The sequence below is a fragment of the Danio rerio genome, chromosome 6 (assembly GCF_052040795.2).
Source record: "Danio rerio strain M-AB ecotype USA chromosome 6, GRCz13ab, whole genome shotgun sequence".
NCBI classification, from domain to species: domain Eukaryota; kingdom Metazoa; phylum Chordata; class Actinopteri; order Cypriniformes; family Danionidae; genus Danio; species Danio rerio.
In genome coordinates, this window is record NC_141026.1 from 56,468,700 (window position 1) to 56,479,203 (window position 10,504).

At 34.9% G+C, this 10,504-nt stretch overlaps 3 protein-coding genes across 6 annotated transcripts in view; 2 read left to right on the forward strand and 1 right to left on the reverse strand.

Moving 5' to 3' along the window:
• Positions 1 to 10,504, reverse strand: part of slc12a5a (solute carrier family 12 member 5a) — a 2,560,186-nt gene that overhangs the window by 426,306 nt on the left and 2,123,376 nt on the right. The window lies entirely within an intron of this gene.
• The window catches only part of anks1ab (ankyrin repeat and sterile alpha motif domain containing 1Ab), a 413,081-nt gene that overhangs the window by 121,185 nt on the left and 281,392 nt on the right, over positions 1 to 10,504 (forward strand). The window lies entirely within an intron of this gene.
• The window catches only part of adora3a.1 (adenosine A3 receptor a.1), an 80,744-nt gene that overhangs the window by 43,399 nt on the left and 26,841 nt on the right, over positions 1 to 10,504 (forward strand). Inside the window, exons 3-5 of one of the 3 annotated variants that reach the window (XM_087258231.1) lie at positions 6,484 to 6,612; positions 7,463 to 7,524; positions 10,143 to 10,183. The gene's annotated coding sequence lies outside the window, so the exon portion shown is untranslated. The remainder of the gene's footprint in view (positions 1 to 6,483; positions 6,613 to 7,462; positions 7,525 to 10,142; positions 10,184 to 10,504) is intronic. The other 2 variants (XM_087258232.1, XM_087258233.1) reach the window with 2 other exon arrangements.

Genomic DNA, 10,504 nt, shown 5'->3' on the forward strand with positions numbered 1-10,504 from the left:
GTTAGATTAAAACAAATAAAATATTGTGTTTTATAATAGACTTTTCATTTCAATGTTTATTAGTTTATTTGCATTTAATATATTTGTCTTTTAATTAACTCAAGGAAGTGTTAATGTAAAATGTTTCTGAATTTGTGGGTGTTTACAAGCTAACAGGTTACATTACATTCTGTAGCGTTTCTTAAAAGTTGTGTAAATGTTAGTTTGTAATATTACTAAAATTATGTTTTTGGAAAATGATCTTCAAACTTTATTATAATGTGAATGTGATGTTCTAATAACATTTAGAATAATGTTTTGAGAACATTAATATAACATGAGACAGAAATGTTATGGAAACATCTTTAATAATGTTATCACAACCAAGCAATAATGTTAATACAACATCTAAAACAATGAACGTTTGGAATGTTTTGAGAACCTTCCACAAAAACCTTTCAGACTCTATTTTAATGATCTAGGCGCAAAGTCTCAAGCGCAGTGCACAAAAGCATTAAGGGCCTGTCCGAATTCACTTTTTCTATTTTAAGGATGGAAAAATACTCTCTGCACCGCAGCGCGTGGTCTAACAGGGTTGTGCTTATTCTCTTAATGAGTTATCGGTGTGTTTGAGAATAAACCAGTTTACTTTCCCTTTCTCTTTCACTCTTTCGTGGATAAGGATACATACATATATAATAAATTTTTTTGCTTGTTAAGTGCAAAGATTTTTTTCTAAACTATTTCTAAATTCTAATTTCTAATGTTCAGTGAATAAATGAACAATAATAACTGTGGTGAGTTATATCCAAACACACATGCTATGCCCCATATGGTCCAAAACCTGAGGTGGACAAATCTGAGCTTGTTTTTAATAAAACAAATATAAATATGCATATAATAAATAATACTGCTAATAATAATAACATTATACAAAAGCAAATTGTCATGAATGAACTAAAAAAAGCCACCCGAGAAGAAGAAGGCATGAAGGCAGTGGTTTTTATATTTATGTAGAAAATAATAATTTTTGCAATTTTTAATCCTTTAATTCTTTTTTATTTATGAAGATATTTGCGTTTTACTCTACATCCTGTGTGTTTTAAACAATGTGTAAACGAAGCACACAACTAATGCACTCTGCGCTGGACTTTAGACCTGCTTTCAGCTGGTCAATTGCGCAATCTATTTTAGTTCCTCAAAATAGCAACGCACCAACAATGCACCTTAACACACCTCTTATCTAGACCTGAACACCCATGTGTCCACAAAAGTTTGAGCAAATGGATTTGCTATTTAAACAACGTGGTGAAAAACCAAAAAATTAAGGTTGCATCCAGGCCCGGATTGGCTAATCGGGAGGACCGGGAGAATTCCCGGTGGGCCGGTCCATTTTTGGCCGCGAGGGCCGGTGTCCCTAGCTGCAGAATCTGTTGCTCTCAGCAGCCACACTTTTTAAATTAATTAATTTATTTACTTGACCACAGTCTTCTTATTCATTATTTTACCTCAGCTTTGCTCTTGCAGATGCAGCCTGCAGGTTAATGATGATATAACTCAGATGAGTCACTTTTTACTGTACAGTCGTTGGGGTCCAGTGGTTAGCACGTTAGGTTATGACACCGCCAACCCGGGTTTGATCCTTGTCTGAGTAACTTATTTTTTTCCATTTTTATTGTTAAGACATATAATGCTGTTAAGGTGGTTGAACATTTGAAGTTCTAAAGCAGCTGTTTTCTCAAAAAAAGACGTGATAATGTGATTAGAAACTGAATTGAAAAAGACCTTATTTTAATATAGTCAGTAGGGAACTGAGGTGGGCCGGTCTGAGGCTTGAAACTCCAGGGCTGAAAAGGAGTCCCACTCCGGCCCTGGTTGCACCTTATTGCGCCGGGTGTATGATAAGGCCTTTTATGACTTACTGAGAATGTTAGAGAAACATTTTGTGAACATTAATATAATGTGAAGAGAATTTTCTATTAACGTTTTCAAATAAAATTCAGAGAACATTGCTATAATGTATGTATGTAATGATAACTTTCTTACAACGTTTATAATTTGTATTAAAAAAATTGACATTTTGACATTTTAATTTAATAACTTAATTGGAAGGTAAAAAAGAAGATTAATGGGAAACACCCTGTACACACTCATTCACACTCATACACTACGGACAATTTAGCCTACCCAATTCACCTATAGAGCATGTCTTTGGACTGTGGGGGAAACCGGAACACCTGGAGGAAACCTATGCCAACACGAAGAGAACATGCAAACTCAAAATGTACAAAATGAGAAAATGCCAACCTTCTTGCTGTAAGGCGACAGTGCTATCCACTGCGCCACCCACAAGCATTATAACCTAGAATTGTTAATGGTAGGTAAGGATAATGTTTTTACATTGTTAATACATTATATGAAGGAATTAACATTTTGACATTTTATTTGAAAAAATAAGGATATTAACTTAATGGAAAAATTTAAGAAACATCTTTAGAGCCTAAATCTTTTTAGCTGGAAACATTTAATTAAAATTACCAATAAGGGATCATTTTATTTAAAAAATAATAGGAATGTTAAACAAAAATTTCAGAACTTGCTAATGGTAAAGTAATGAGAACAATTTACAAAGTTAATACATTGTATAAAAAACATTTGGATATTTTATTACAAATAATAATGATATATAACTTAATGCGAACGTTAATCAAACATTTTTAGGGATGTTTCCAAGTCATGCAATGAAAATTCTGAGAGATCCCTCCATCTGACCCCACCCCAAAACCCCACCCCCACTATGGCTTGAGCCAATCAAAACATGTTCAAAAACACTCCTCTGTTTTGGCCCCGCCCACCAATCTGCTTACTCCCATTACTTTTATACTGTAATTATTAGAATTATTCCCATTACTTTTATTTCATTTTGATCTTTATTTATTTTAATGAAAAATATTGATCTTTTAAGCAACTCAACGAATACGTTGATCTATAACGTTACTATTGACCAATCACAATCAAGCTTTTCAGACAGCTAGCTGTGTCGTAATGAAATTAAAAGACACGCCACCTTGCCAAAAATTTCCTAAATTGTTCTCTTCGGATGTACAACCCCATTTTAAGACTGTCCAGCACAGTGATGTTCAAAGTAAATGCTGTTCTTGTACTATTCTGACAGAACGTCTTAATAAGGCAATCTCTTTGATTACTTTCATTCCATTAAGATGCTGCAAACACCAGAACGCTTTCCAGGGAAATGCTATACTTCAGATTTAGTGTTATTGAAGATATTTTGCTTAGTCCATCGCTTCCTTCATATTTCATCAGTGAGTCTTCGTGCACTGTTTGTGTTGATGTGAGGCTGTACTATCACTTTTCGAAGCGCCAGGCAAATTTGTTTATAATTGAATTTCCTGCTGATCCAGTCTTGACCTTTCTTTTGCATTCGACGGACAATTTATAATAGGTAAAAGAGGCAGGTGATATACAAAAGCAAGCTGGAAACATTATGAAACACACATGGAAATGTTCTGGTCAATACTTCTCATCAGGCATTACAGTCTGTGCAGTTTGTCAGAGACGAGTGACAAGAGAACCATAAAACCCTGAGTTGTCATGGTGATGCATGCTGTCATCTAATTGTAGAGAGATCAGTGAATCAGGCAGAAGGGGCTTTCGGCTGCCCCGTAGGACTATTGACTCGAGCGGTAAGCATTAATTGTGCCGCGCACGACCAGCGTGATGCATACAGCACTATTGAATCTGTTTATTGCCGTCATCATTGTTGGTGATGATGATGATGGAAAAGTGCTCTAATAATGTCTGCAATTAAATACAGACTACTACACTCATACAAAGGGCATGACGTAGACTGTAAAAATTGCGCATTTTGATATTCATGCTATCATTTTTCCCCATTTATCGATGCTTTTGAATCACATTATGAGATCTTAATTTCTTTTCAGACAACTTTTAACCTAAAAATGTTGGGAAAAGTAACTTTTATTAATATTTTTCATAGTTTAAAGTGATATATTGTCTGGGTTGGTGTTGTATAATACACTACAAAAACCTTGGGCTCTATTTTAACAATCTAGGAGAATAATCTGCATTAAACCAATCAGAGTCTCATCTCCTATTCCCTTTAAGAGTCAGCTGTGCCATGGCACATTTGCTACTTACATGGCGGACTTTGTAATTGTAAAAACTGAACGCTTCATTAGCGAGAAAACAGTTAAATGGAGCATCTGCAGCATGAGGATAAAGAACGAGCCTCCTCCATTCAACCTCTTCCAATTTACTTTACTTTTACTCTTTACTTTACTCCTTTACTTTCGTAGAGTAAGGAAACGGTGGAAACTCACTCCACTGAAGACATCCATAAGCCTACATATTTAATTTTGTTTGTTAAGCGCAGAGATTTGTTTTAAAACTATTTCTAAATTCAGTTCTAATTACCAAATGAATAAATGAACAATAATAACGAAGTGTGGTCAAAAAACCAAACACAAGGTTTATCCAAACACAAGTCCTATTCTTATGCTCCATATGGTGATGCATGTATACGTCTCCAAAACCAGACAGATGGGCAAATCTAAGCAAATATAAATATGCAAATAATAAATAATACTGCTAATAATGCTAACATTATACAAAAGCAAATTGTCATAAATAAAACTAAAATAAGCTCCCGAGATTAAGAAGACATGGAAGCAGTGGTATTTATATTTATGTAGAAAGCACTATTTTATTATTATTTTTGTAATATTTTAATGCTTTAATTGTTTTTATTTGTTAAGGTATTTGTGTATTTTGTATTGTCTGGAGCCAGCACCTAAGCTTTTCACTCATCATAGCACACGTGCTGCTGATGATGTGACAAAAAAAGGGATTTGATTTACATCCTGTATGTATTAAGCAATGTGTGCGTGTTTAAGGTGCACAACTAATGCGCTCTGTGCTGGACTTTAGACCTGCTTTCAGCTGGTCAATTGCACAGTCTATTTTAATTCCTCAAAATTGCAATGCTCCAACAATGCGCCTTAACACACCTCGGGCCCTATTATACACCCGCTGCATTGTGGCATAAGGCGCGACGCAATAGTTGTTTGCTAGTTTCAGCTTGCCGCAAGAGTCGTTTTGACGTTTTCTGCCACGCTGTTTAAATAGCAAATTGATTTGCGCTCTTATGTCCGCCCATAGGCGTTCTGGTCTAAAAAAGGAGGTGTGTTGAGGCGCATTGCTGGCGCGTTGCTATTTAGAGGAACTTAAATAGAAGGTTCAAATAGATCAGATCAAAGCCGGTCTATTGTCTCGCGCAGAGCGCGTTAGTTGTGTGCCTGGCTTAAACATTGCTTAATACACACAGAATGTACAGCAACACGCAAATATCTTTACAAATTAAAAATTATTAAAATATTAAGGATATATATATATATGTATGTATATATATATATATATATATGTATGTATGTATGTATGTATGTATATATATATATATATATATATATATATATATATATATATACATACATATATATATATATATATATATATATATATATATATATATATATATATATATATACATACACATATATATATATATATATATATATATATATATATATATATACATACATACATACATACATATATATATATATACACACACATATATATATATATATATATATATATATATATATATATATATACATATATACATACATATATATATATATATATATATATATATATATATATATATATATATATATATATATATATATATATATATATATACATATATATAGGATATAATAAGGATATATAGCCTATAAGATATAAATATAAAGGATTAAAATATTACAAAACATATTATTTTCTAGCTTACATAAATATAAAAACCATACTTTCATGCCTTCTTCATCTCGGGGGGTTTTTCAATTAATTCATAACAATTTGCTTTTGTATAATGTTATTATTATTAGCAGTATTATTAATTATATGCATATGTATATTTGTTTTATTAAAAACAAGCTTAGATTTGTCCACCTGTCAGGTTTTAGACCTTATGGGGCACAGCATATGTATTTAGATACAAGTTTTTTGAGCACACTTCGTTATTATTGTTCATTTATTTCCTATACACTGTAAAAAATGCAGTCCACGGAGCTATGTTTTTTTTTTTTTTTTTTTGCAGTTTTTGTTTTCATAAATCCACCAGAGGCTGCTATGTATGCTTTTTCAGATCTCAAATTTCCAGAGGTCGCTGTCGACTGACTGACTGACTGACTAATCGACTGACCCACCGTCAATCTTCCCTAAACCCAACTAAAAATGTTTTCAAAAGCACAGATTGACCCGCCCATTCACTTCCCTAAACACAACCAACGGTTTTAAAAAGCAATCCAGAAAAAGAAAAGCCAAGTTTTTACCATGTTCTTAGATTTGACCACATTCTCATCCTGTTATTTACTTGTTTATTTTATATTTTGGCTTCAGTTTTGTCTTACCAGCTTTCTGGAACCATTCTTTGCCGCATTCAAACCTCATCGTCGTGGTCAACTCCTCTCTGCATCTCAAGTCAGCTGGCATACATGGTGAGCTACCTGACAAACCGTCCACACGGAGGTAAGTGGTCAGCTGGTAAGCGCGAAAATGAACGCTGTTATACCACCCCATAGCATCCATTTTAAAGACATATACATAGGGTTACGTTTTCAGAATGAGCCTATGTTGAATAATTTATATATATGTTATTTTGGCAGGAACTCTTTGAATTATTAGTACATTTTTTGTAGAATCCCAGCAAGTGTTTTTTATTTTTAAAAGAAGTCTAACAGACGTCTAAACATAGACTGCTTAGTTAAATCAAGGCTAAATTTGAAGTGAACATCTTATAGATATTGAAGAAGAAATAAAATAAAAGGCCAAAACTTTTTATACTAGTCGTCAAATACAAAAAAATTAACAACTACATGGGAAGTCTGTCAAATCTGTCTTTGATGACTAGTCTAGTTTTCAACCCAAGCTTATTCTGAGTACGTACCGCTATATCAATTTTTTGAGATCGCCAAATACATCCCAGGAGCTACGTTTTTTTTTTCAGTTTATGTTTTCACAAATCTACCAGAGGCTGCTGTGTACACTTTTTCAGACCTCAAATTTCTGTCCACTGACTGAATGACTGACTGACTGACTATTCAACTGACCCACCCTCCTCCTTCCCTAAACCCAACTGATAGTGTTTTCAAAAGCACAGATTAGCCCACCAACCCACTTCCCTAAACCCAACCGACAGTTTTGAAAAGCCATTCAGAAAAAGGAAAATCCCTCGCCTGATTTTTACCACGTTTTCAGATTTTACCACATTCTCACCCTGTTATTAACTTTTTTATTTTATCTTTTGACTTCTGTTTTTGTCTTACCTGCTTTCTGTAACCGTTCTTCACCGCACTCAAACCCCGTCGTGGTGGTCAAGCCAATGTAAATGACAAGCTAACTGGACAAACTGGTAACAGCGGGAAAGCCGATCAACTGGAGGTAAGCGGTCAGCTGTAAGCGTGAAATGGAATGGCATCATACCACTACGTAGCATTCATTTAAAGATTAAATGTAGCCATATGTACTACTGGCTATATAATTCACGATATCCAGAAATGTATATATGTCTACATTTTCAGAATAAGCCTGTGTTGGAAGTTTTGGTCTATTTTAGCCTGATCTCACAAGGAAACGGAAGTATTTAACATTTTGTGAGTTTAGTGACTAATTTGTACAAGTTCATACGTACGAAAATGTACGATTTTAAAAAGGAGGCGTGGCACCCAACCCCACCCCTAACCCCAACCGTCATTGGGTGATGAGCAAATCATACTAAAGTGTACGAATTAGATGGTACGAATTTATACGAATTAGCCACTAAATCAAAAAGTTACGAATTGCCGTGAGATTATGTTGTCTGTTCTTAGATGTCTATTAGATTTTCACTGACAGCGCCAATTTAGCCTTGCTTTAGCCAAGCCATCTATAATTAGATGTCTGTTAGACGTCTAAACACAAAAATACTTGATAGGAATAGAATCACTTACTCAAATTAGGCTCTCCAAACAATTGTGCATATACATCATGATGTTTTTGCGATGACAAATGGAGAAGTTAGTTTGTTGAAGATGGCATTCTTGCCAAATCTGCACACTGGCCTCTGTCCATCATGGCCTCCTAACCCTCTCCATATTCAATTGGCTGCATCACTGTCTCCTCTCCACCAATCAGCGGGTGTGTGGTGTGCGGTCTGGCGCAAAATGGCTGCCGTCGCGTCATCCAGGTGCATGCTGCACATTGGTGGTTGATGAGGAGATTCCCCCCTTGAGATTGTGTAAAGCGCTTTGAGTGCCCAGAAAAGCGCTATATAAATGTAAGGAATTATTATTATTATTATTATTATTATTATTATTTTTTAATTTATTTTTTTATTATTATTAAATCCTGTAGATAAGGAAGAATTTCTTCAAGAGAGTTTACTCCTGCTTTGTTTTTAATCGTCTAATGACCATTATTGTCTGACACACACTCATATTGAGCAGACTGTATGTCTCTTCCTCAGAGCTGTGTTGTTATTTGCATCAAATTAAATACAGCGTGTAGATGTGTGGTTTCATAACCCTGCGGTTTTCCAGCCACTGACGAGAATTGATTTGGAAATTGTTTTTCAACACGCTGCCAAAAGATGTATTTTACATTTTTCAACTTCACTCAACAGAATGAATGTAAAAAAAAGAAATAATGCTAGGGATGAACATCATAAATCCTGCTTTGCCTCATCACGCTGTTTGGAGCGAGGCCGATGTTACGCGGTACAGAGCGAGAACAGAACGGCCCTTTGGTAACTGAGACGTATCTTACAGAAATCCAAATGTTCCCCTAGGATCAGCATTGTTCACTTCCACATGGCTCAATGCCAGTAAGTCAATTATGGAGGCTACAGGGAAGCGCCTGACAGAGGGGAGCGTCCAGTCTAATATACAGCGAGTCCAAACGTCTGAGAACACAACCATAATCTCATTTAAACCTGAAAGTGATTGTAAAACGTGATGTGAAATAAATATTTAAGGTTCCACTCGTTTGTTTACTAATCTGTTAAGCAAAATATATGGTAGAGCTATGTTAATGTGCAAAAATAAAATTAAAGGTGCCATATAATGAAAATCTGAAAATACTAATACTAAACGTAATGAATGAATAAAGTAATGCATAAGTAATAATATTTGAGTTACTTTTTATTTTAATTAACCCGCTTTTAATAAACAAATTGTTCAATTAAAATGATCGTAGTCATGTTGAATCCTGCACACAATGAGAGAATGCTGGAACAGACAGAAAGGAAGATGGCAGAGTCTTACATTTCTGCGATAGAAATATTCTCATTATTTTAAACAAATTAAAAAAAGGAAAAGAGGATTATCTAGAGTGATTTTACTTATTATTAAGACAAAAAGTAGCAAACACAATACTTTTAACATTTATTAATCTGTATTTAGGGCGATGCAGTGGTGAAGTAGGTAGTGCTGTCGCCTAACAGCAAGAAGGTTGCTGGGTCACTGGTTTGAACCTGGGCTCAGTTGGCGTTTTTTTTTTGTGGAGTTTGCATGTTCTCCCTGCATTTGCGTGGGTTTCCTCCAAGTGCTCTGGTTTCCCCCACAGTCCAAAGTCATGTGGTACAGGTGAATTGGGTAAGCTAAATTGTCCGTAGTGAATGAGTGTGTGTGTGGATGTTTCCCAGAGATGGGTTGCGGCTGGTAGGGTATCCTCTGCGTAAAAACGAGATACTGGATAAGTTGGCAGATCATTCCGCTGTGGCGACCCCGGATTAATGTAATGTGTATTTTAATGTAATGTAACATTACGTTACTTTTGAGTTACTTTAGCATTACATGCGTTTGTGATGTGGCTGTAAAGCACTGGGCCGATTCCTGTTAACTGGCCCGAGTCTGTCTGTAGAGTCCAGGCCGCTTTGGGCAAGCACTCTCCAGTGTGGCATCAAAACGCGGCTTTAGACTCCAGAAAAAAATTAAAACTGTCACGAGAAGTCGACTTTCTGAGGCAGAATTTAATGACAATTGCCTCTGCATCAGTTTCTCTTTCTCTTTAATTACGTACAGGCAAGCTCCCAGTTCAGGTCGACGCAGGAAGAAGATATGAGGTAAGGCAGACATGAGTTTTTGTTCATTTGTCAAATAAATAAATGAATAATTTAGCCTATATGCTCGTCGTACAAGTTCATTACTAAAATATTAATAAAAAAGCGATTAGAAAATATGCTAATTAATTGACGGTCAATTACAGGTTATGAAGGAATTTTTACAACCCTCTCCGTCAATATGACGGACAATGACAAAGTCTAACGCGACCTCTGAGATATATAAATTATGCGTGTGTACATATATATATATATATAAATATGTATGTATATATATATATATATATATAAATATGTATATATATATATATATATATATATATA